The sequence below is a fragment of the Schistocerca piceifrons genome, chromosome 2 (genome assembly GCF_021461385.2).
Source record: "Schistocerca piceifrons isolate TAMUIC-IGC-003096 chromosome 2, iqSchPice1.1, whole genome shotgun sequence".
In the NCBI taxonomy this organism is placed as follows: domain Eukaryota; kingdom Metazoa; phylum Arthropoda; class Insecta; order Orthoptera; family Acrididae; genus Schistocerca; species Schistocerca piceifrons.
The window spans coordinates 222,176,468-222,199,605 of record NC_060139.1 but is presented as its reverse complement, the minus strand read 5'-3'; the positions used below and the strand labels follow the sequence as shown (position 1 = coordinate 222,199,605).

The 23,138-nt window shown below is 43.8% G+C and overlaps 1 long non-coding RNA gene across 1 annotated transcript in view; it reads left to right on the top strand.

Moving 5' to 3' along the window:
• Positions 1 to 2,078: 2,078 nt before the first annotated feature.
• Positions 2,079 to 23,138, top strand: part of LOC124776999 — a 765,947-nt gene continuing 744,887 nt past the window's right edge. The window contains exon 1 of the long non-coding RNA XR_007015678.1: positions 2,079 to 2,725. This is a non-coding gene — a long non-coding RNA (uncharacterized LOC124776999). The remainder of the gene's footprint in view (positions 2,726 to 23,138) is intronic.

Sequence of the window (23,138 nt, the reverse complement as noted above, 5' to 3'; positions counted from 1 at the left end):
ACTAATGTTACTAACGACTTGATAATAACTTATAATTGGTAAATGCAATTGTGGAAATTATAATAAATCACGGTGATACGACACTGTGGCAAGGTATACGAAACGACCCTAGAGAGCAGAGTTCGAACAACGGTTGAGAACAAATTGAGAGAGGAACAACATGGCTTCAGACCAGGGAAGTCAACCTTTGACTTCGTATTTGCAGCTATGCAGCTCGAGAAGTGCCACTTCGAATTTGGGGAAGACCTTGTGATGGCCTTTCTCGATACAGGAGAGGTATTTGATAGCGTCTATAGTAGAAAGGTCTGGAAAGTAGTAGAAAAGAATGGAGTGGGAAAGAGACAATAAGCAAAGTGGAGGAGATTACTGTGGAAGCCTGAGACGTGTGAAAGTGGGAAATGAAATGACGGATTGGTTCCAGTAAACTACTAGTGTGAAACAAGGCACTTCACTGTCAACTCTCTTCTTCATCGCGCCGGCCGAAGCGGCCGAGCGGTTCTAGGCGCTACAGTCTGGAACCGATCGACCGCTACGGTCGCAGGTTCGAATCCTGCCTCGCGCATGGGTGTGTGATGTCCTTAGGTTACTTAGGTTTAAGTAGTTCTAAGTTTTATGGGACTGATGACCTCAAAACTTAAGTCCCATAGTGCTCAGAGCCATTTGAACCATTTCTTCATCGTGCTCTTAGATGAGACGACGACTAAGGTGCCAGCAAAAACTGGAGAAGACAAAATGAAAGCAGTAGTGTTTGCGGATGACTTGATGATCTGGGAGAACAGGGAGAAAGATATCCAGGATGCTTGGGAAGAAACATTGAGATAGTGTGGAATGAAATTTAATGCCATCAAATGTGAAATTCTGGTTACAGATAGACAGAATGGCACACCAACTGGCAAAATAAGAATTGGAGGTGAACAATTGAAGGAAGTGGAAAGTATCAAGTAACTGGGAAGTGTGATAGAGGAAAATGGAAGAAAGGTGAAAGATATCAGTGAATGTGGCAGACACGCAGAAGCATTCCTGCATAGTGTCAGGAGCCTGATTTGGAACAAAGACGTCCTACAAGGAAGCTAAGAAGCAGTATATCTAAGTTACTACATCCCAGTGCTGACCGACGCATCTTAAACATGGGTAATGAGGAAAAGAGATGCAAGCAGACTACAGGAATATGAAATGAAATTCCTCACAAACATAATGATAGAGTATGAGTAACAAGAAGAGATAGAACGTAGAATGAAAGGGTAAAGGAAATATTAAAATAGGATCCCGTGCAGAGCAGGATAGAAAAATCAAGGATAAGATGGTATGAGCACGTGAAGGGAACGGGAAACAAGAGGTTTCCCACGAATATACACGAAATTGAAATGTGAAGGAAACGAGCAAGAGGAAGACCAAGGTATAGATGGGTGAAAGGTGTAGAGGAGTGTGTTTAAAAATAGGCGAGGATTGCAGCATTATGAACACAGCAAGATGACACAGGAAGATGGTTGGAAAACAGGACTAGATGGCGAGGCTCATGTTCCAAACATGTTCAAGATGATTTTGATGATAATAAATAGTACAGCCGGTCACTTCTTGAAATTATATATAGCTCTCTATCACATTTCAGAAGATCTATGTTTACTCCTAATATGGGTCAGAACGGCAGTGTTGTTGTGGTCATTAGCACTGGGATATGCTCGTACTGTAGTTTTATTTACTTTTTGAGTTCATGAAAGCTGTTCGGAACACACTTCCTTCCGCGATTAACGAGAAACCGGGTCCCAAGAAGGGGTCATTATTCTTTCGCGCACAACCTGTTTCACGAGTGGTGCGGAGAGAGAGAGAGATTTCAGGTATCGGCACTGCGATTAACATCTGAGCGTGGTGTTCCCGCTCCGCGCCCAACCGGCGTCGGTGCAGTAGCAACGACCAAAGCCTGCTGGCGAAAAACGCCGCGAACTCGTTCGGTGCCAAGCAAGCGGTTGCGGGCGGGGAGGCAGAGCTGCGCGCGCACCTCCTTCCCCCTCCACCCGCCCCTCCCCTCTTCTCGTGTGACTAACCCATGCTGCTGGACCAGACGCGGCGGCAACCAGGCCTCAGTCGAGCTTCGCTGACTGAGCTGAACGGGCGCTACTGCGCACTGTCGCTACTGCGCATGCGCCGGCGAGCAACACGTTACTTGCCGAACGCGAGCACGCGCGGGTGAGGCACTGCCGTCCGTGACCCAGTGTGGAAGCGAGGTCGTTTGCCAGTATTCCCTGAGCGACGCGACGAAAGCGAAACGCCGTTTCCTCCCTCCTCACCCCTCCCCCTACACTGGCGACCATGTGCTCGCAAGGACGCGGCAACTTGCCAAGCGCGACCGTGATGAGCTGAGTGTGTGTACGAGAGGCCAGAAGGCGGCAGTCAGCTGTTTCCCGTCGTACCACGCGCGCCACCTGCCTCTGGCTAGTATGTGCAATCAACAGGCGGGCTGTGTTGTGTCGTGACACGCGGCCACCGGGCCCCTATTCTTGAGCGCTGCTGATCGCGGGACTGTGTTATCAGTCTAGCGCGCCGCGGCGTCCAGTGGTTGCTGTGCTACCGGCACCTTGAACAAGTGCTTCCCGCCGACCGCCAAGTGGTCGCGAGCGCGCTTTGTTGTCGGTCCCGTTCTCGCGGCCGCCTCTGGGATATCGACCCGACCGAGGGCGGCGTCGGCCGGCCTTCCTCGCAAGACCACGTGCTCTACTCACACGCACAGGTGCGTAGTAACTGTTACGCACCGGTCGCTTGTCGCTGCACGCACTTCGCTTCCCTTTCCCACGCAGCGGACGAGTGTCATTTTCCTTTGCATGGCTTTCGGAAAATGCTGCCACTTTGCTTGGGTTCTACTTTTTGCCAGTGACTACTGCTACATCTTTTGGTTTCTGTTTATCCATCTACGACGCAAGACAGTATGTCCGAGTTCAGCATATTTATATCGGCAGACATGTAGGCAGTGAGAACTAGGCTACGGATCGAGAAATTTCTATGCTCACGGAAGACACGCGTATCTTCTTCCCTTCACTAAACGGCACAGCATACGAAACTTTCGGATACTTAGCATTTTCGTGCAGCTGTAAACACGTCTTAAGACATGGTGCTTCTCTGTTACATAACGAAGTTGTTGTTGTTGTGGTCTCAGTCCATTGACTGGTTTCATGTAGCTCTCCATGCTACTCTATCCTGTGCAAGCTTCTTCATCTCCCAGTACCTACTGCAAACTGCATCCTTTTGAATGTGCTTTGTGTATTCATCTCTTGGTCTCCCTCGACGATTTTTACCCTCCACGCTGCTCTCCAATATTAAATTGGTGATCCCTTGATGCCTCAGAACGCGTTCTACCAACCGATCCCTTCTTCAAATCAAGTTGTGCCACAAATTTCTCTTCTCCCAAATTTTATTCAATACCTCCTCATTAGTTATTTGATCTAGCCATCTAATCTTCGGCATTCTTGTGTAGCACCACATTTCGAGTGTTATTGCTTCATGAGCATTTTCATTATAACAAACACGAACGAAAATGAGAGATTAAGGACGATATATCGTCACTGCAACGAGGAAAATGTCTTGAGATATTAGATATCAAGGTCGTATTTAAATAATGTTTGTATGTGACAAAGACTATGCCAATTCTAAATAAAACACGCAGCAAAGAAAAAAAAACAGTTTTTACCCAAATTTTCTGAAAATTAATGGACTTCACCATTGGTTCTTGGTTGAATAGTTTAGATGTCATGAATGAAGAAACACAGAACGCTGGTGTAAAATTCTACAATATTCATTATTTTACAAACCATTTTTCAGCGGTTACGCCATCGCAACAGGCGAGAACCAGTTATTAAAATACACCAGTATCGTGTATTTCTTTCATTCATAACAAATTTTGTGAACTAGAAAACTCGCCGTTTGAAAACAGTCTGTTACGAGAGTTGTTGTGAAGTGGTTTTCTTTAAAGAAATTGACTCGTTTTTAAGGTTTGTCACGATTTTGCCCACACTCTAAGCTTGACAACTGAGGTACAATAACCTGAACCAGTATCGTCTGTTTATTTGTATATTCTTCACAATTTGGTATTCATAAAAAATTAATCAACAGCTGACAACATATCGTTTCCGGATTAACTTGCAAATCCTGAGTGGTGGCGTAATTTCTGTTGAATAAACTGTGGTGAACTGGTGTCACTGCCCGTTCTAGTAAGCTTGCGCAACGTAAGGGTATTTCGGGAGCTAGAGGTCACATGCTGTGAGACTTTTCATTACCGTCGTATATCTCTTCGGCTCATTTTCGCTGACCAGGTTACTGCCGCTGAGTTTCACACGGAACCTGGGGCCAAATTTATGGTCATTGCGCCTAAAGTTACGCCGTCGTGCGGAGAGATAATTCAGCGGCGGCGGGAGCGACCCCTGGCAACGCGTGCGGAGGTGACGCAGCTCGTGTGCCAAACGGGTTCCTCTCTCCACGGCCGGCGCAGCCGCTTCCCGAATGAGGCAGGCCTCGTCACTCGAGCCTGTTTGTACCACGTGACGCCTCCCCCCCCCCTCCCCCCTCCTCCCAGGAACAGACCAATCAGGTGCTTCGCGTCGTAATTCACTTTCTAAAACGCGCCGGCTGTAGGCTCCTCGCGAGTGCGCTTAGGCAGCATCCTCCGTAAACACTTTTGGCTCTCATTAATGTCGGCTAAGGCGAGCCGCGCCGAAAGCGTTATTAGGCGAGTAAAAGGCGAATGCACTGCGATACACTGCTGGTGCCGTAACCACAAGGAAGGATGGAAGGAGCGAGGAAAGGAAGCGGCAAGCTTGCCAGAGATCATTTAAGAGGCCAGCGCGAGGAACAATTTACACGCTCGGCAAAACACATGTTAATAACTGCGCAACGGAGCAGAAGTTATTTCCTCGAGCAGCTCCTTACAGTCCTTGTGCGAAGCTATCAACAAAAAGGCAATATTCAAGTAATTTCTCTGCTGCGAGACTGGATGCTTTGTTATTGAAGCAATCTGGTAAATCTCGGCCTCATCTTCTGTCGCCTATACAAAGTAATTTATTAGGTTTGTGCGTAAGTTCGTAGAGCTATTGTTTTTCATGTTGGTATTCCAGTTGCTATGGGTTTATTTAACGATTGTCATTTTTATTTGTAGTTCACTGTTCTGTTTCAGTTTACATCTTGTCATTTGGTCATTTGGAGATTGTGAGTGGAGCTGTGGGCGCTATAAAATGTAGGGCCAAGTGGAGAAATCTGAACATTTCCGACATATTCCTCTGTTTGAGTTCAGCAGAGGGGTGACAACAACGGACGCAGTCAGAATCATTTGAGCCGTGTATGGGGATAATGTCATTCAACAGAGCACAGCAACAAATTCGTTTTTTTGTTTGACATTAATGACGTTCCACGTTCAGGAGGACCTCTGGTGTTTGATGCAGATCGTTTGGACGGATTAAACTATAATCATCCATGCCAGTGTACTCGAGAACTACCAGATGTGATTAACTGTGATCAATTTACTGTCGTGCGACATTTGCATGGAATGGGAAAAGTTCAAGAGTCGAGTGTATGGGTACACCATGCCACAAACACAGAAATCAGAGGATGACCAGATATGCATCTCTGCTTGCTTGTCATCAGTTGGATCGTGGACAACACCGACCATTGCTATCCTGGATCGTTACTGGTGATGTCGTGTCTTCACACTTACGTAAGAAAATAAAAGGAATGACTGAGCCCAAAAACAGCAGCAACTGCCCGTACAAAGACTTGTGTGCATCCACAAAAGATAATGTTATGCATCTGGTGGAAAGGTGACGGTGTGCGATGCTACGATTTGCTTCTCCGAGGTGTAACCGTCACTGCTGACGTTTTTGTCAACAACTGAGACGTCTTGCAGAGCAATCCAAGAACAACGACCAGGAAGACTGCTCCTCGATAACGCCGGCATGCATTCCACTTGACTGAGGAAAAACTCTGTACAGGAGTTGGAATGGCAAGTCATTGCGCACCCACCTCGTTCACCTGATCTTGCGTCCTCAAATTTTCACTCTTCACGCTATCTATCGAACAGTCTTCAGAGAATTACCTTTCCGGATGCTACAGCGCACCGAACATGGTTCGATGAGTTCTCCCCTCAAAGCCAAGTGACTTCTAGAGTCGCAGAATCGAAAAGTTGCCCCCCCCCCCCCCCCCGTTGGCGAACTGTTGTAAATAGGGAAGGGTAATATATTATTGTTGACTAAGGTCTCTGTAACGTCTACCTACACTACTGGCCATTAAATATGCTACACCACGAAGATGACGTCCTACAGATGCGAAATTTAACCGATAGGGAGAAGATGCTGTGATATGCAAATGATTAGTTTTTCAGAGCATTCACACAAGGTTGGCGCCGGTGGCGACACCTACAACGTGCTGACATGAGAAAAGTTTCAAACCGATTTCTCATACACAAACAGCAGTTGGCCGGCGTTGCCTGGTGAAACGTTGTTGTGATGCCTCGTGTAAGGAGGAGAAATGCGTACCATCACGTTTCCGACTTTGATAAAGATCCAATTGTAGCCTATCGCGATTGCTTTTATCGTATCGCGACATTGCTGCTCGCGTTGGTCGAGATCCAATGACTTTTAGCAGAATATGGAATCGGTGGGTTCAGAAGGGTAATACGGAACGCTGCGCTGGATCCCAACGGCCTAGTATCACTAGCAGTCGAGATGACAGGCATCTTATCCGCATGGCTGTAACGGACCGTGCAGCCACGTCTTGATCCCTGCGTCAACAGGTGGGCACGTTTGCAAGATGATAACCATCTGCACGAACAGTTCGACGAAGTTTGCAGCAGCAGGTTCAAATGGTTCAAATAGCTCTGAGCACTATGAGACTTAACGTCTGAGGTCATCAGTCCCCTAGAACTTAGAACTACTTAAATCTAACTAACCTAATGACATCACAAACATCCATGCCCGAGGCAGGATTCGAACCTGCGACCGTAGCGGTCGGGTGGCTCCAGACTGTAGCGCCTAGAACCGCTCGGCGCAGCAGCAGGGACTATCAGCTCGGATACCATGGCTGCGGTTACCCTTGACGCTGCATCACAGACAGGAGCACCTGTGATGGTGTACTCAACGACGAACCTGGGTGCACGAATGGCTAAACGTAATTTTTTTCGGATGAATCCAGGTTCTGTTTACGGCAGTCATGATGGTCGCATCCGTGTTTGGCGACATTGCGGTGAACTCACATTGGAAGCGTGTATTCGTCATCGCCATACTGGCGTATCACCCGGCGTGATGGTATGTGGTGCCATTGGTTACACGTTTCGGTCACCTCTTGTTCGCATTGATGGCACTTTGAACAGTCGACGTTACATTTCAGATGTGTTACCACCAGTGGCTCTACCCTTCATTCGACCCCTGCGAAACCCTACAGCAGGATTATGCACAACTGCGTGTTGCAGGTCCTGTACGGGCCTTACTGGATACAGAAAATGTTCGACTGCTGCCCTGGGGAGCACATTCTGCAGATCTCTCACCAATTGAAAACGTCTGGTCAATGGTGGCCGAGCAACTGGCTCGTCGCAATACGCCCGTCACTACTCTTTATGAAATGTGGTATCGTGTTGAAGCTGCATGGACACTGTACCTGTACACGCCATCCAAGTGCTGTTTGACTCAATGCCCAGGCCTATCAAGGCCGTTATTACGGCCAGAGTTGGTTGTCCTTGGTACTGATTTCTCAGGATCTATGCACTCAAATTGCGTGAAAAGGTAATCACATGTCAGTTCTAGTATAATATAGTTGTCCAATGAATACCCGTTTATCATCTGCATATCTTCTTGGTGTAGCAATTTTAATGGCCAGTAGTGTATTCCGTTTATTAAACGTACGGAAAAATGCTACGAACCTGTGCACCAACCTAGTAACTCGTAAATTTCTAGCAGCTGAACAGTCGAGTGACCTTATTTTGAGTTTATATACACCCGAATCATATCCTCGCTAGTTTTTACACACTTGCACCTGTTCTTCATCGTGTTACTTTACTGATTCTTTCGTCGCTTTTTGCTACAACAATTTCAGGATTATAGATATAAGCACAATATTGTTTATGTTCAACAATACTGATTTATATTGTTAATATCACCTTCAGACTGTGATAGATGACTGTCGTCAAACAAGTGGGGTATACAAAATTTCGTGTCCTGACTGTGGTAAGTTTTATATTCGTCAGTCAGAGACGTAATAACTATGTTGGCTGAATGCGGCTGGAGATTGCTGAATTATGACTCCACATTTGCTGAGTTTGTACTGACTGAGGGCCACAGCTACCAGCCATCGTCCAATATCCATCACTTCGTAAAGGAAAAATACTTCCCCCTGTTCTGAACTTGGCTTACAGGGGAACAACGCCCACTCGTCTCACGGATGTCGTTCAAACTTATGGTATATGCAGGACTGCGCCAGAAATGAAAATGACGTAACTGGGAGCTCCAGACCGCTAAGAGGGTCGGGTGAGGCATGAAACATTTATGGTGATGCAGTTTGCAGGCAGCACCCTGCGCAGCGGAAAGAGGGCAGAATGGCAGTCCAAAGGTTGTGCGGTCGAGCCCCAAGGGGGATTTTTATTTCATCTTTTACGTTATTTGCCGGCCGCAGTGGCCGAGCGGTTCCAGGCGCTGCAGTCTGGAACCGCGCGACCACTACGGTCGCAGGTTCGAATCCTGCCTCGGGCAGGGATGTGTGTGATGTCCTTAGGTTAGTTAGGTTTAAGTAGTTCTAAGTTCTAGAGGACTGATGACCCTAGAAGTTAAGTCCCATAGTGCTCAGAGCCATTTTTACGTTATTTACTCTGCAAATGAGTCGTAAACGACCGAAGTAATCAAGTGTACAGCGCAGTACGCTGTAATCAATCGTGAAAAATTATTGCCAAGTCTACGTATGCCTACAAGACAGTACTTGCTCTCTTGGACAGAGCGTTCAAAAAAACGGTGGACGAGTATGCGACAAAATATACTTTGTCAAAATTTGGAAACTTACAACAGCTTTACACAAAAACTTTCTGACTAATGCGATGAAGTCCTACGCGCAGGAGAAGAAATTTCTGCTGTTAATTAACTCATGAAGAAGACAAACAAATCCGCAACTATAGGACTATAGTTTTTGAGATGAAGGATTACTGCCATCCTGCAGTACTGAAATGATTTCCCTCAAATGTTCAACCCTGCGACGTCTGTTTTAAACGCCAGAAAAGTATTCTATCAAAAAATTTCAAAACTACAACCTAACTCATCGAGAGAGAGAGAGAGAGAGAGAGAGAGAGAGAGAGAGAGAGAGAGAGAGAAAGAAATCAAAAACCGAGAATAATGAATCGAAATACATTCCACTGTACGTCACCAGCTACCGTCGCCAATACTTGGCAAAATGATGCGCTGCAGATGGTTTGCTGCAAAACTATGAGATGAGAGGAATCATTTTGTGTGTGTAAACCAAGTTTGCTTTTCTACAGAAACCTTAAAAGAACATGTAAAAATTCGACGATCATGACGTGTGCAAGACACCGAGAGAATTTCGGTTAATTTGCACTTTAAGTAATGTAAAAATTGAGATTAATAAATGTTTCCGTCCAGGGACTCGGCCGGCCTCTGTGGCCGAGCGGTTCTAGGCACGTCAATCTGGAACCGCGCCACCCGTACGGTCGCAGGTTCGAATCCTGCCTCGGGCATGGATGTGTGTGATATCCTTAGGTTAGTTAGGTTTAAGTAGTTCTAAGCTATAGGGGACTGATGACCTCAGATGTTAAGTCCCAAAGTGCTCAGAGCCATTTGAACCATTTGAACAAGGGACTCGAGCGCACATCCCTAGCGTTACAGTCCTGTAATCTTCATGCTGCACTCACCACTATCGGGAAACTACGCTAAAACAAATGGCTCATGGGTCATCCAACCCGTACCAAAAAATTTTTTTGCTAAACATTCGACCAGCTGGAACGCCAACTTCTGTCAATTTGGACGAAATCGATGATGGGTGGGTGCGGTCCCCTTTTTAATCCTCATAGCTTTTCAGTGCTTCCACACTGCCTGTTCCATTCTATTCCTCTATTTTTCCTTATTTGTTTCTTTTATTGTGATTGTGTAAAGACTCCATACTTTATTTTTATAATAAGTGCATCTTCCCTAGAATAGCAGAAACTCTTCTTGCACAAACAAATAATTTATATTTTGTAATTCCTGTTACATTTGCCTATTCTGTCTTTCACACTGTTTCTGTATAATCTCCCACATGTAATACCTCTTCAAGCTATTCTCCTGTACTCTTGTCTTGTATTAATTTTATTTGACTGTGGAAAATTGTTATGTGGGCGCTATTTTAGACGTTTAGTATTAATGACTTTCTGGTTTGTTCCCTTTGTATTTATTTAATATTTCATATTTTTAATTACATTACCACTGCACTGTCGAGGATGACATTTACTCTGTGTTCCTAACTCACTATCGATGTCTAACATCTTCTTCATTGTTGTTCACTGTTGTTGGCGACGATAGTTAAAGTCTGATAATGGACTTGAAAGCCGAAAACTGGTTAACAAAATAAATGAATACTGTAGGACACACAAAATATTCTTTATCACATTATTTTTCTCCGCTATGTATTCAGGTTTATAGTTGATAACGAACTAACTAATCAGTTAGTGGGAACGCCACAGAGTATAAGTTTTCTTTTCAAAGAGTTTACTAATTGAAGTAAAAAACTGTGAAGTGTGGTATTATATAGAATAAAATATTAACACAAGAGCATGGAGTAAATGAAAAGCCGCATTTATTTTAGACGAGAAAATATTCCTTGGCCGTACGACATAAATTTTGGTAGGTAGTGTGAGCAGTTGAGCTGCAAATTCGTTACTGGCAGGAACATGATCACGACGTAGTCTTCATAACGAATATTGACTTAATTCACCACTGGAATGTTTTCCATATGTTCCTTTCTTGTCCGATGCTGCGGAGAACCTCCTCATTCCTTATCAGTCCACCTGGTTTTGAGAGTTCTTCTGTAGCATCACATCTCAGACGCTTCTATTCTCTTCTGTCCCGGTTTTCCCATTGTCCGTGACTCACTACCATACAATGTTGTGCTCCAAATTTACATACTCAGAAATTTCTTTCTCAGACTAAGACTTATACACTGAAGTGCTAAAGAAGCTGGTATACGTATGCGTATTAAAATAAAGAGATCTGTAAACAGGCAGAATAAGGCGCTTCTGTCGGCAACGCATATATAAGACAACAAGTGTCTGGCGCAGGTGTTAGATCGGTTACTGCTGTCACAATGGTAAGTTATCAAAGTTTAAGTGAATTTCAACGTGGTTTTGTAGTCGGCACACGTGCGATGGAACGCAGCATCTGTGAGATAGCGTTGAAGTGGGGATTTTCCATTACGACCATTTCACGAGTGTACCGTGAATATCAGTAATCTAGTAAAACAACAGATCTCCGAAATCGCCGCGGCCGGAAAAAGATCCTGCAAGAACGAGACCAGCGACGACTGAAGAGAAACGTTAAAAGTCACAGAAGTGCAACCCTTCCGCATATTTCTGCAGATTTCAATGCTGTGCCATCAACGTATATCACCTTGCGAACCGCTCAACGAAACGTATTTGATATGGGCTTTCGGAGCCGAAAGCCTACTCGTGTGCTTTTGATGGCTGCACAACACAAATCTTTATGCCTCGCCTGGGCCCATCGTCACCGACATTGGACTGTTGATGACTGGAAACATGTTACGAGGTCGAACGCGCCTCGCTTCAAATTGTATCGAGCGGATGGACATGCACGGTTACGGAGACAACCTCATGAATGCATGGACCCTGCATGTCAGCAGGAGACTGTTCAAGCTGGTTAATGCTCTGTAATTGTGTGCATCATGTACAGTTGGAGTGATATGGGACCCTGATACGTCTAGATACGACTCTGAAAGGTGACACGCAAGCAAGAAACCTGTCGGATCATCTGCATCCGTTTATGCCCGTTGTGCATTCCGACGAACTTGGGAAATTCCAGCAGGACGATGCGACACCCCACACATCCGCAATTGTTACATAGTGGCTCTAGGAACACTCTTTTGAATTTAAACACTTCCACTGGCTACCAAACACCCCACACATGACCATTGTTGAGAGCATCTGGGATGCCTTGCAACGGGCTGTTCAGAAGAGCTCTCCACCCCCTCGTACTCTTCCTGGCTTATGGACAGCTCTGCAGGATTCATGGTATCAATTCCCTCCAGCACTATTTCAGACAGTAGTCGACTCCATGCCACGTCGTGTTGCGTCACTTCTGAGTGCCCGCGCGGGTCCTACACGATGTTAGGCAGGTGCACCAGTTTGTTTGGCTTTTCAGTGTATTTTGATACCACCAAGCTTCTCTTGGCCAAGAATGCCCCTTTTCCTGTGCTGGTCTGCTTTTTACGTCCACTTTGCTTCGTTTGTCATGGGCTATTTTACTTCCAAGGTAGCAGAATTCTTAAATTTCGATATTCTCATTCCTCTTACTTCTCACCTCTTTTATCTGCTTCTGGTTTACCATCAGTCCATATTCTGTAATCACAAGTCTGTTCATTCCATTCAACAGATCATGTATCTCTTCTTCACTTTCACTGAGGATATCAATGTCATTAGCGAATCCTACCACTGGTATCCTTTCAACTTGAGTTTTAATCCCACTCTTGAACCTTTCTTTTGTTTCCGTCATTGCTTCTTCATTGTTTGGATTGAACAGTAGGAGCGAAAAATTGCTTCCCTGACTTACCCCTTTTTAATCCGAGGACTTGCCGAACGCTTTTTCTGGGTCGACAAATCCTCTGAGCGTATCTTGATTTTTCTTTCATTCCATTATCAAGCGCAATGGCAGAACTGCCTCTCTCGTGCCTCTACCTTTTCTAAAGCCCTTCTGCTCTTCTAGCAGATTCTGAATGTTCTTTCCCATTTTTCTGTGCGTATATACTTCTTGTCAGCAGTTTGGATGCATGGCATATCAAGATGATTGTGCGACAGTTCTGGCATCTATCTGTCCTTGCCGCCTATGGAACTGTGTGGATGATATTTTTCCTAAAATCTGATAGGACGTCACGATTCTTATGGATTCTTCACACCAACTTGAATTATATCAATCACTTCTGCCTTACTTGATGTCACGTCTTCAGAATTTTTTTATATTCCAATGCTCGGTCCCTTGTGTCTATCACATTGACTTCGGTTTCTTCTTCTGTCAGGTTACCAGGCAAGTCCTCCCCATCAAAGAGGCCACTTAACGGCACTGTGCGTTGAACACTGCAATCCCATTGATAACTTCCGGTTACAACCTTTCCTTTTATTTCACAGAAAGTTGTTTAGATTTTTCCTTATGCTGAGTCATTCCTCCCGATGATAATTTCTTTTTCGACTTCTTCACATTTTCCTGCAGCCCTTTTGCCTTCGCTGCCCAGCACTTCCTATTTATTTCATTTCTAAGGGCTTTATATTGTATACTGGTATCTTTCTCTGGACGTTTCTGTACTTTCTTCTTTCGTAGATCAATTGTTCTGTTAAAGAAAATTTCTTCGCTCTGTCCTTCCATGTGCTCATGTACGTCCAACATCAGTGACTGACCTGTTTGGAGACGTCTACTCATCTTCAACTGAAACATTTATTCCAGTATTCCTTATCTCCGTATCCACATTGTCAGCGAGTTTCAAGCACGCCTCATCATGCCTCAGTGATTCAGTAGCCCACTCGTTTTACAAAAATTCTTCCGTAAGATTATCTTAAACTTCATTCTACTCTTCACCATTACTAAACTATGAGTCTATATATGTTCCTGGGTACACCCTACAATCCACTACCTGATTTCGGAATCTCGATCTGACCATGATATAATCCAGCAGTGGAACCTTACCTAACACCGGTTCCCTTCAGATCACCGAAGTTAAGCTCTGTCGGGCTGGGATAGCACTTGGATTGGTGACCATCAAGTCTGCCGAACGCTGTTGGCAAACGGGGTGCACTCAGCCCTTGTGAGGCAAACAGAGGAGCTACTTGATTCAGAAGTAGCGGCTCCGGTGTCGTAAACTGCCATACGGCCGGGAGAGCGGTGTGCTGGCCAATTGCCCCTCCATAGCCGCATCCAGTGACGCCGGTGGGATGAGGATGACACGGCAGCCGGTCGGTACCGATGGGCCTCTCACGGCCTGTTCGGAGTTTAGTTTACACACTGAATTACCCGTTCAGTATCGTCATATACTTTCTCCAGCTCTTCATCTTCTGTTTACGACGATGGCATGTATACCTTTCCTATCACGGTTGTTTTTCGGTCGAAATTGATGAGAACAACACAATCACTGGTCTGTCCACAGTAGCTCGGTGTCTGTCCTGTTTTCCTGTTCGTAACGAATCCTAACCCCGTTAAACCATTGTCTGCTTCTGTTCGTATTACCCTGTATTCATCTCACCAGAAATCCTTAACTTCTTTGCATTCCACTTCATTGACCCATATTTTGTCTAGGTTGAGACTTTACATTTCTCTTTTTAGGTTTCCTAGCTTTCATATAACGTTCAAACTTCTGGTATTGCACGCCCCGATTAGTGGAATGCTGTGCCATCGTTGGTTTCATCGTCTTTCTCCCATAGTCACCTCCACCTTTACAGTCCCCTCCCAGAGATCGAAATTGGGGAATAATACGGAATCTTTTGCCAAACGAGAAGTGCCCATGACGCTTTTCCAACATTTCAGACAGTTTTATCGCACTATAATTTTTCTTAATGAAATCTGAATGATGATCCACTAACGGTTTAGGCGTGCTGATCCTCTGAGTTCAATATTAATTGGTGGAGACAGGAGTTAGGATATATAAACTACCGAAAATGGAGGGCATTACACCATGCCACACCATTCTGATATTTGTCAGATTTTTTAGATATTTTTATCACGTAACGTATATTAATTCAATTCCAATGTCCGCAAACAACATCATATGAACTGTTTCACCCACAGCTGCGAATACACTTGTATTATATAAGTGTGCAGGCTTTGTGACGTTATCACCGAAGCTACAATCTCCTACGATAGTAGGCTGGGTCAACTTCCTGTACACGATAAACTTGTAGACCACTCTGCTGGGATCTTGTACGGAATCTACTGGTGTTTACAGTTAGCTGAATTGGTGCTGCCAAATATCTGCCAAACTCTGATCCTGAATTTACTTTTCTACTGATGTTTCGTGAAGTTTTGCGAGGGCGTTCAATAAGTACCGCAACATATATTTTTTCTCGGCCAATTTTGGTTGTAAAAATGCTGAATTTGTTGTGGGACATCGTGGAATATTTCCGCTTCAGCCCCTACAGTTTCATGAACTTACGATAGATGGCGGCACTATACGTAGCCTTCAAAATGGCGTCTATAATAGAGGTGCGTTTCACGCAGAGATCTAGAGTTTCTTTTGGCGAAAACCAGAACGTCGCAGATATTCATAGGGGCTTGCGCAATGTGTACGGAGACATGTCAATGAACAAAAGCACGATGAACCGCTGGGCAAGGCGTCTGTCACCATCGCATCAAGGTCGCACAAGCCTGTCCGATTTCCTGTGCGCCCGCCGATCGCACACAGTAGTGAGTCCGGCAATGTTGGAACGTGCGGACACTGTCAGTCGAGGTGATCGACGGGTCTCAATTGAACACCTCGCTGCTCAACTTGGAGTCTCTGTGGTTACTCAAAGGTTTGTGCCCGCTGGGTTCTTCGCCTTCCGACTTCCATCTGTCGACGCAATGAAGGCTGCGCTCCATGAGAAGCAGTACGTGGATGTTGGGGAGGTTACTGATGCAACACGACGTTGACACCGACGTCGGCCAGTGGATGGGTGTACCTGGCCTAAAGGTTCCCCCAAGTAAGGTAGCGTAAGGCCGTCGCATTGAAAGGAAATTATGTTGCAAAATACTTCTACATCTACATGTACATGGCTACTCTGCAGATCACATTTAAATGCCTGGCAACGGGTTTATCGAACCACCTTCACAATTTTCTATTATTCCAATCTCGTACAGCGCGCGGAAAGAACGAACACCTATATCTTTCCGTAAGAGCTCTGATTTCCCTTATTTTAACGTGTTGACCGTTTCTCTCTATGTTGGTCGGTGTCAACAAAATATTTTCGTATTTGGAGGAGAATATTGGTGGCTGCAATTTCGTGAGAAGATTTCGTCGCAGCGATAAACGCCTTTTTTTAAATGATATCCAGCCCAAATCCTGGATCATTTCATTGATACTCTCTCCCATATTTCGCGATAATACAAAACGTGCTGACGTACTCCGTCAGTCCTACCTGGTAAGAATCCCACACCGCGCAGCACTATTCTAAAAGAGGACGGACAAGCGTAGAGTAGGCAGACTCCTTAGTAGATGTGTTACATTTTCTAAGTGTCCTGCCAATCAAACGCACTCTTTGGTTAGCCTTCCCCACAACATTTTCTATGTGTCCCTTCCAATTTAAGTTGTTCGTAATTGTAATTCCTAGTATTTAGTTGAATTTACGGCATTTGGATTTCACTGATTTGTCGTGTAACCGAAGTTTAACGAATTCCTTTTAGCACTAATGTGGATGACCTCACACTTTTCGTTATTTAGGGTCAACTGCCAATTTTCGCACCATTCACACATCTTTTCTAAATCGTTCTGCAATTTGTTTCGATCTTCTGATGACTTTGTTATTCGATAAACGACAACGTCATCTGCAAACAACCTAAGACGGATGCTCAGATTGTCTCCCAAATAGTTTATGTAGATAAGGATCAAGAGGCCTATAATAGTATCTTGGAGAACGCCAGAAATCACTTCCGTTTTACTCGAAGACTTTCCGTTAATTACTACGAATTGTGACGTCTCTGACAGGAAAACACGAATCCAGTCCCATAACTGAGACGATATTCCATAAGCACGCAATTTCACTACAATCCGCTCGTGTGGTAAAGGGTCTAAGGCCTTGCGGAAATCCAGAAATACGGAATCAATCTCAAGTCCCTTGTCAGTAGCACTCAACATTTCACGCGAATAAACGGCTGGTTCTGTTTCACAAGAACGACGTTTTCTAAATCCATGTTGACTGTGTGTTAATAGACCGTTTTCTTTGACGTAATTCATAATGTTCGAACACATTATTTATTCCAAAATTCTGCTGCATGTCGACGTTAATGATATGGGCCTGTAATTTAGTGGATTACTCCTACTACCTTTCTTGAATACTGGTGCGACCTGTGCAACTTTCCAGTCTTTGGGTACGGATCTTTCGTCGAGCGAACGGTTGTATATGATTGTTAAGTATGGAGCTAAAGCATCAACTTACTCTGAAAGGAACATAATTGATATACAGTCTGAACCAGAAGACTTGCTTTTATTTAGTGATTGAAGTTACTTCACTACTACGAGGACATTTACTTCTAAGTTACTCACGTTGGCAGCTGTTCTCGTTTCGAATTCTGGAATATTTACTTCGTCTTCTTTTTTGAAGGCATTTCGGAATGCTGTGTTTAGTAACTCTGCTTTGTTAGCACTGTCTTTGATGATATCTCCATTACTATCGCGCAGAGAAGGCATTAATTGTTTCTTGCTGCTAACATACTTCACATACGACCTGAATCTCTTAGGATTTTCTGCCAGGTTTAGGGACAAAGTTTCATTGTGGAAACTGTCATAAGCATCAGGCATTGAAGTCCACGCTAAATTTCGAGCTTCTGTAAAAGATCGCCAATCTTTCGCATTTTGCATCTGTTTAAATTTGGCATGTTCGTTTCGTTGCTTCTGCAACAGTTTTCTGACCCGTTTTGTGCACCAAGGAGGATCAGCTCCGTCGTTTGTTAATTTATTTAGTATAAATCTCTCAATTGCTGCCGATACTATTTCTTTGAATTCAAGCCACATCTGGTCTACACTCATATTATCAATTCTGAAGGAGTGGAGATTGTCTCTCAGGAAGGCATCAAGTTAAATTTTATTGTTGGATAGGTTGATTGTTTCGTTAATTTTTGGATTTGGGAGTTACAATATTCAGTCTCGCTACGACAACCCTGGGTTCACTAAGCCCTGTATCCGTTTTGATGCTCGTTATTAACTGAGGATTATTTGTTGCTGAGAATACAAGCGTGTTTTCACAACCTTTTACTACTCGCGTGGGCTCATGAACTAACTGCTCGAAATAATTTACAGAGAATGGGTTTAGCACGATTTCGAATGATGTTTTATGCGTACCTCCGGAATTAAACATGTATTTTCGTCAACATATCAAGGATAAATTAAAGTAACCACCAACTATGTGGTGAAGTGCCGCTCTTTCCTCCTATCCTATTCAGGAGCACAGGAATCCACAGGATCTAGTCTCACTTTCCTCCGGATCATGCAGTTCAGATGCATTGCCATTTCTTGACACAGGAATACGGAAAACACCCTTTCGTGTTTGTGGCTTAATGTGTGGCACTGGGCACAAAATGTTTTTCCCTCATTTTTGATTCACTCTGTTTATGGGGAGCGGTAGCGACCCTACTCTACCTTGAGGTACACCAAATTCTTGTTTCGCTTTTAATAATGCCAGTGAACGAAATCGGCAAGCTGAATTCTGTTCAAATCAATAGCAACAATTATTTTGTTTGGCAGGCAGAAGTGCAGAACTGAATGGCACGTTTTATGGAACAAACACACCACACCCCGATCTGTGCTGCCTAGTGTCACCTGGATCATATTAACGAACAGAGCACGTTCAGCCTCACACGCTCTGTACTTGAGTAAACCATACGGACTCCTACATAGGGCTCCATAGAAGTTGTCATATGTGAGCTTAATATTCTACAATTCTACATGATATCGACGTCGCTGAGATAGCTCTGTAGGTCCGAACGCGCTTTTGATGGACTGGAGCACTCTCTGCGTTTTACTAATCATCTGACACGCTTCGTTGTTTGAACGAGCTACGGTAAACTGAAGATAGGTAGAAGGCCAGATCGTCTGCATGTTCAATTGGAATCCAACTGGTAACCCGCCAGGTCTTGGCACTGCCTTAGTAGAGTTATTCGAGCTATCTGTCAGTTGGTACTACCTTACTTCCATATCTGTCATTTTTGCATATGCGCGACAGTCGATCTCAGGATTTGCACTGTGATCGACGAAGCATTTTCGGAAGACAGAGTCTAGCCATTTTTGCCTGCAGTATGCCTTCTTTCGTTTCAGGGTTATTATAGTCAACTAGCATTTGTACAGTCGACAAGTGAACAAAACATAATTATAACAGCTTTTATTTTGCCTTTGATCACTCTGTATAATAATAAAGTGGTACATAACACAGTATGCACAAGGTGTCTGAGGAAAGTAACGAGACTGGCAACACTGTGAGCGATCTGGCAACGCTGTGGTGTTCTGCTTGTGCAGAGCGGTCTTTTTATCAGTTCCTGACGCTCAGTCCGGATTTCAGCTCCTTAAAGCCAGCATGTGAGTTTTGAAAGAGCCATTTGTTGTGTGTTACGAAAATGGAACAGCGGAACTTAGAGCAACGTCATGCCATCAGGTTTTGATGTTAACCGTGGGAAATCCGCGATTATGACCTTTGAAAAGGCTTATGGTGAACGTTTCTTATCAAGATCATACGTTTTTCGCTGGCACAAATTATTTTCGGAAGGCCGAGAACACTTTGAAGATGAACCTCGCTCAGGGACACCTTCAGCTTTAGAAACTGATGGAAACGTTGACCATTGACATCAGGGGTGCCGTGCATGGAGAATTTGCTGCTCCAGGACGAACTGTGAACCAAGTGTTTCACAAGGATATCGTTGAAAGGGTCAGGAAAAGAGTGAATCGGGAGAGGTCGAACATGGCAGGAAAGTGAATGCTGCATCAAAAGAATGTGACCAACATGTTAAAGGCCGTACCAGTTGAAGAATTTCAGCGCTTCTGCCACGACTGGAAACAACGACTTTGCCGGTGTATAGCTGCCAAAGGGGACTACTTTCAAGGGACAATATTGTTTTTCGAAATAAATAAAAACTTTGGTACATAAAAAAATTGCATTACCTTTATCACCCACCTCGTAGGTAATATAACATGGAAATAAATTTTTGTACGAAAAACAATGAAAATCTTATGTTTTGTGAGTGGAACTACGCCAGTGGTATACATCGCACGCTCAATTATTGCTGCTCTTTACCAAGCTCACTTCAACGATCAAACCAGAGAAGCAGAAGGAAAAATTCCTCATATAAAATACCGTAAAATATCATATAACATGTATTCTTGGAAAAGTAGCAGACATGTGTAAAAATGAATAATTTACGAATTTATTAATGTTATAGAAACTATTTGGAATTAGCATATTTTTCACCTTATTTTAAAACAATTTTTTTGTTATTTATTTTCACACACAATTCACTGAAGAGTATTTTAATCTGACGTAGCGTACTTTTTTGAGTGGGGCGTAGCTACATACTTCTCTACGAAACTAAGTTCTGAACTTGTGCGTTTATTTCTAAAAGTTCCCTAGTGATCTAGAGTAATACACATATCTATACGTACATACATAATTGTGGGGTAGTCAAACTTTCACATTCTTTACCAATGTTACTGCATTTTTCCATATTAGTAATACTCTTCTATATCCTTATTGTCCATTTATCGATTTTGAATGACTGATTTTCAAAACACAATTCCCCAGAACACCAGTACATACCAGACAGCATATTTTGAGACCAAATGGCTAGTATTTTTGTTCAGTCCCGCAGCTCTCTAATTTTAATATTATTTCGCTTAATTTTTGTATTATATCGCTTTTGTTCTTATGTCTCTAAATCGCATCCATTTTAATCTTGCAGCATGTCGCTATTACTCTAGCAGAGGGATATTACAGTCGAGCCGGCCGCAGTGGCCGAGCGGTTCTAGGCGCTACAGTCTGGAACCGCGCGACCGCTACGGTCGCAGGTTCGAATCCTGCCTCTGGCATGGATGTGTGTGATGTCCTTAGGTTAGTTAGGTTTAAGTAATTCTAAGTTCTAGGGGACTGATGACCACTGCAGTTAAGTCCCATAGTGCTCAGAGCCATTTGAACCATTACAGTCGAACAAACGACAACCCGGTAGCTACGGGCTCATGAGTGTTACAAGGTTCTGAAACCTGGAACAGATGTTTACTATACATCGGCATATCATCTGTTCTGTGCCAGCGACGTGAAAGGAACCTGACGTTTCACGCCAGTCCCTTAAAAAATTCACGCTGTGTCACATCCTTCCAGATACAGAGACTTACGACAGAACTGCTTTCGAGGAGGCATGAAATAGTGCCACAGCTTGAAACTTGAGAGGAGCCTTAACAAGAAACCATCAGCTTCCAATCTCAAAACGCCATGATATACGTGTCCGCCCTCCGGTAGCTGAGTGGTCAGCGCGACAGAATGTCAATCCTAAGGTCCCGGGTTCGATTCCCGGCTGGGTAGGACATTTTCTCCGCTCAGAGACTGGGTGTTTTGGTGTCGTAATCATCATCATTCCATCCCCATCGACGCGCAAGTCGCTGAAGTGGCCTCAAATAGAAAGACTAGCACCCGGCAAACGGTCTACCCTACGGGAGGCCCTAGTCACACGACATTATTATGATATTCGTGCCGATTTCGAACTAGACTGTTCTTCCACTATGCATAAAATAAGTTATTGTTCTGCAGATATGCAACAGATGACTGTGTCTGGAGGAATATTTTCAACGGAAGGAAAAGTGGCTGAGTTTTGATTGTCTAAATGTAGCGGAATTACTTGAGACCGAATGTACTGGTGTTCTACATCATCGTAAGATAATAAACTCAGAACCACGTTTCACCAAGTACTTAATATACTTTACTGTTAACTGGAGGTTACATAAAAAAATCATACCTGTTTCTAAGACGTTGAAAATAGAGCATATTCTCTCCAGACTGTCTGTATAGCGCAGCGTTTCAAAGCAGAATCTAGAGTTTTGGAAAAGGTGTTGTTTCGCTAGTTTTGAATTTGATAGGTACATCGTAACACCCAATCTCTTATTAACTCCAAAATCGCTTTTATAATATGCATCGGTAACAAATAAGGCATACAATGAGCTGCCATCACCACTCGAATGTCTACTTACGGATTTCTGCTGTGCAGGGGAAAAATCCTTGCGGTAACATATCCGGCCTACATTGAATCTGCAATATTTGGCCGCTCAACACGCGAAATACGCAACTTGTCCAAACCTTTTCGCCAGTACTAGACTCGGCAAACAGCAGCAGACCAGTCAGTTGCTCTTTGCTTGTCCATTCCACCAACACCTCAGTAAGGCGTATTGTAGGTGTGTAGCTGTATTAAGCAAAAGGATACTTTTTCATTTTTATACTGCTTAAACACTTCTGAATAATTGTACTAAACTCTCTAAGTGACAGAAGGGTGACGAAAGAGTGTTCAAAGAAAAGAAAATATATCCTGAAGTGCTTCAGTTGCTAGTACTTTTATTCAGAAGATAGATGTAAACTACTGATAAAATTTAAGTACAGTCACTCTATTTCACGATTTGGCAATTACACAATTTCGTTCTGGGTGAATACTTGTCTATGTTTGACTTTTGTGTCAGCTTTTGGATGAGACCAGAGCCTACACTACTCAATCGAAAGTCTGTTTGCACTCTTCTCAAATTCTAACAAAAGTGTAAATGTTAGGATGAGCGGTTTAAAATACAGAGTTAAGACAAAAATGAAATCTCTCGCACGCGTGCGTTGCCCTCTAGAGCACAGAGGACTCGTCTGACCGATTATATATAAGCGTCCTTCTACCTGAATCCCAAGTTGGAGAATAGTGAAAGACACGAAGTATTTCTAGAGTTTTAAGAGCGTGATGTACTTACTACAAAACCTATATGACCAGATGACAGTTTGTTTCTTCAAACAGATAACATCCTCAGATATTTTGTAAGACAGAAAAGAAATAAGTGGGCAAATCCTCTTTCTAGTAATATATGAGTTATGTGTACCCCGTGTTTATTACTTTTTCGTTTTAGGACATATTACGTTCAATGCAGTCTGCCGAACCGCGTTTATATTTGAAAAAATAAAGACAGACAATTTCCGTATAAGCTGCAGAATTCTTGTATTGGGAATTAGT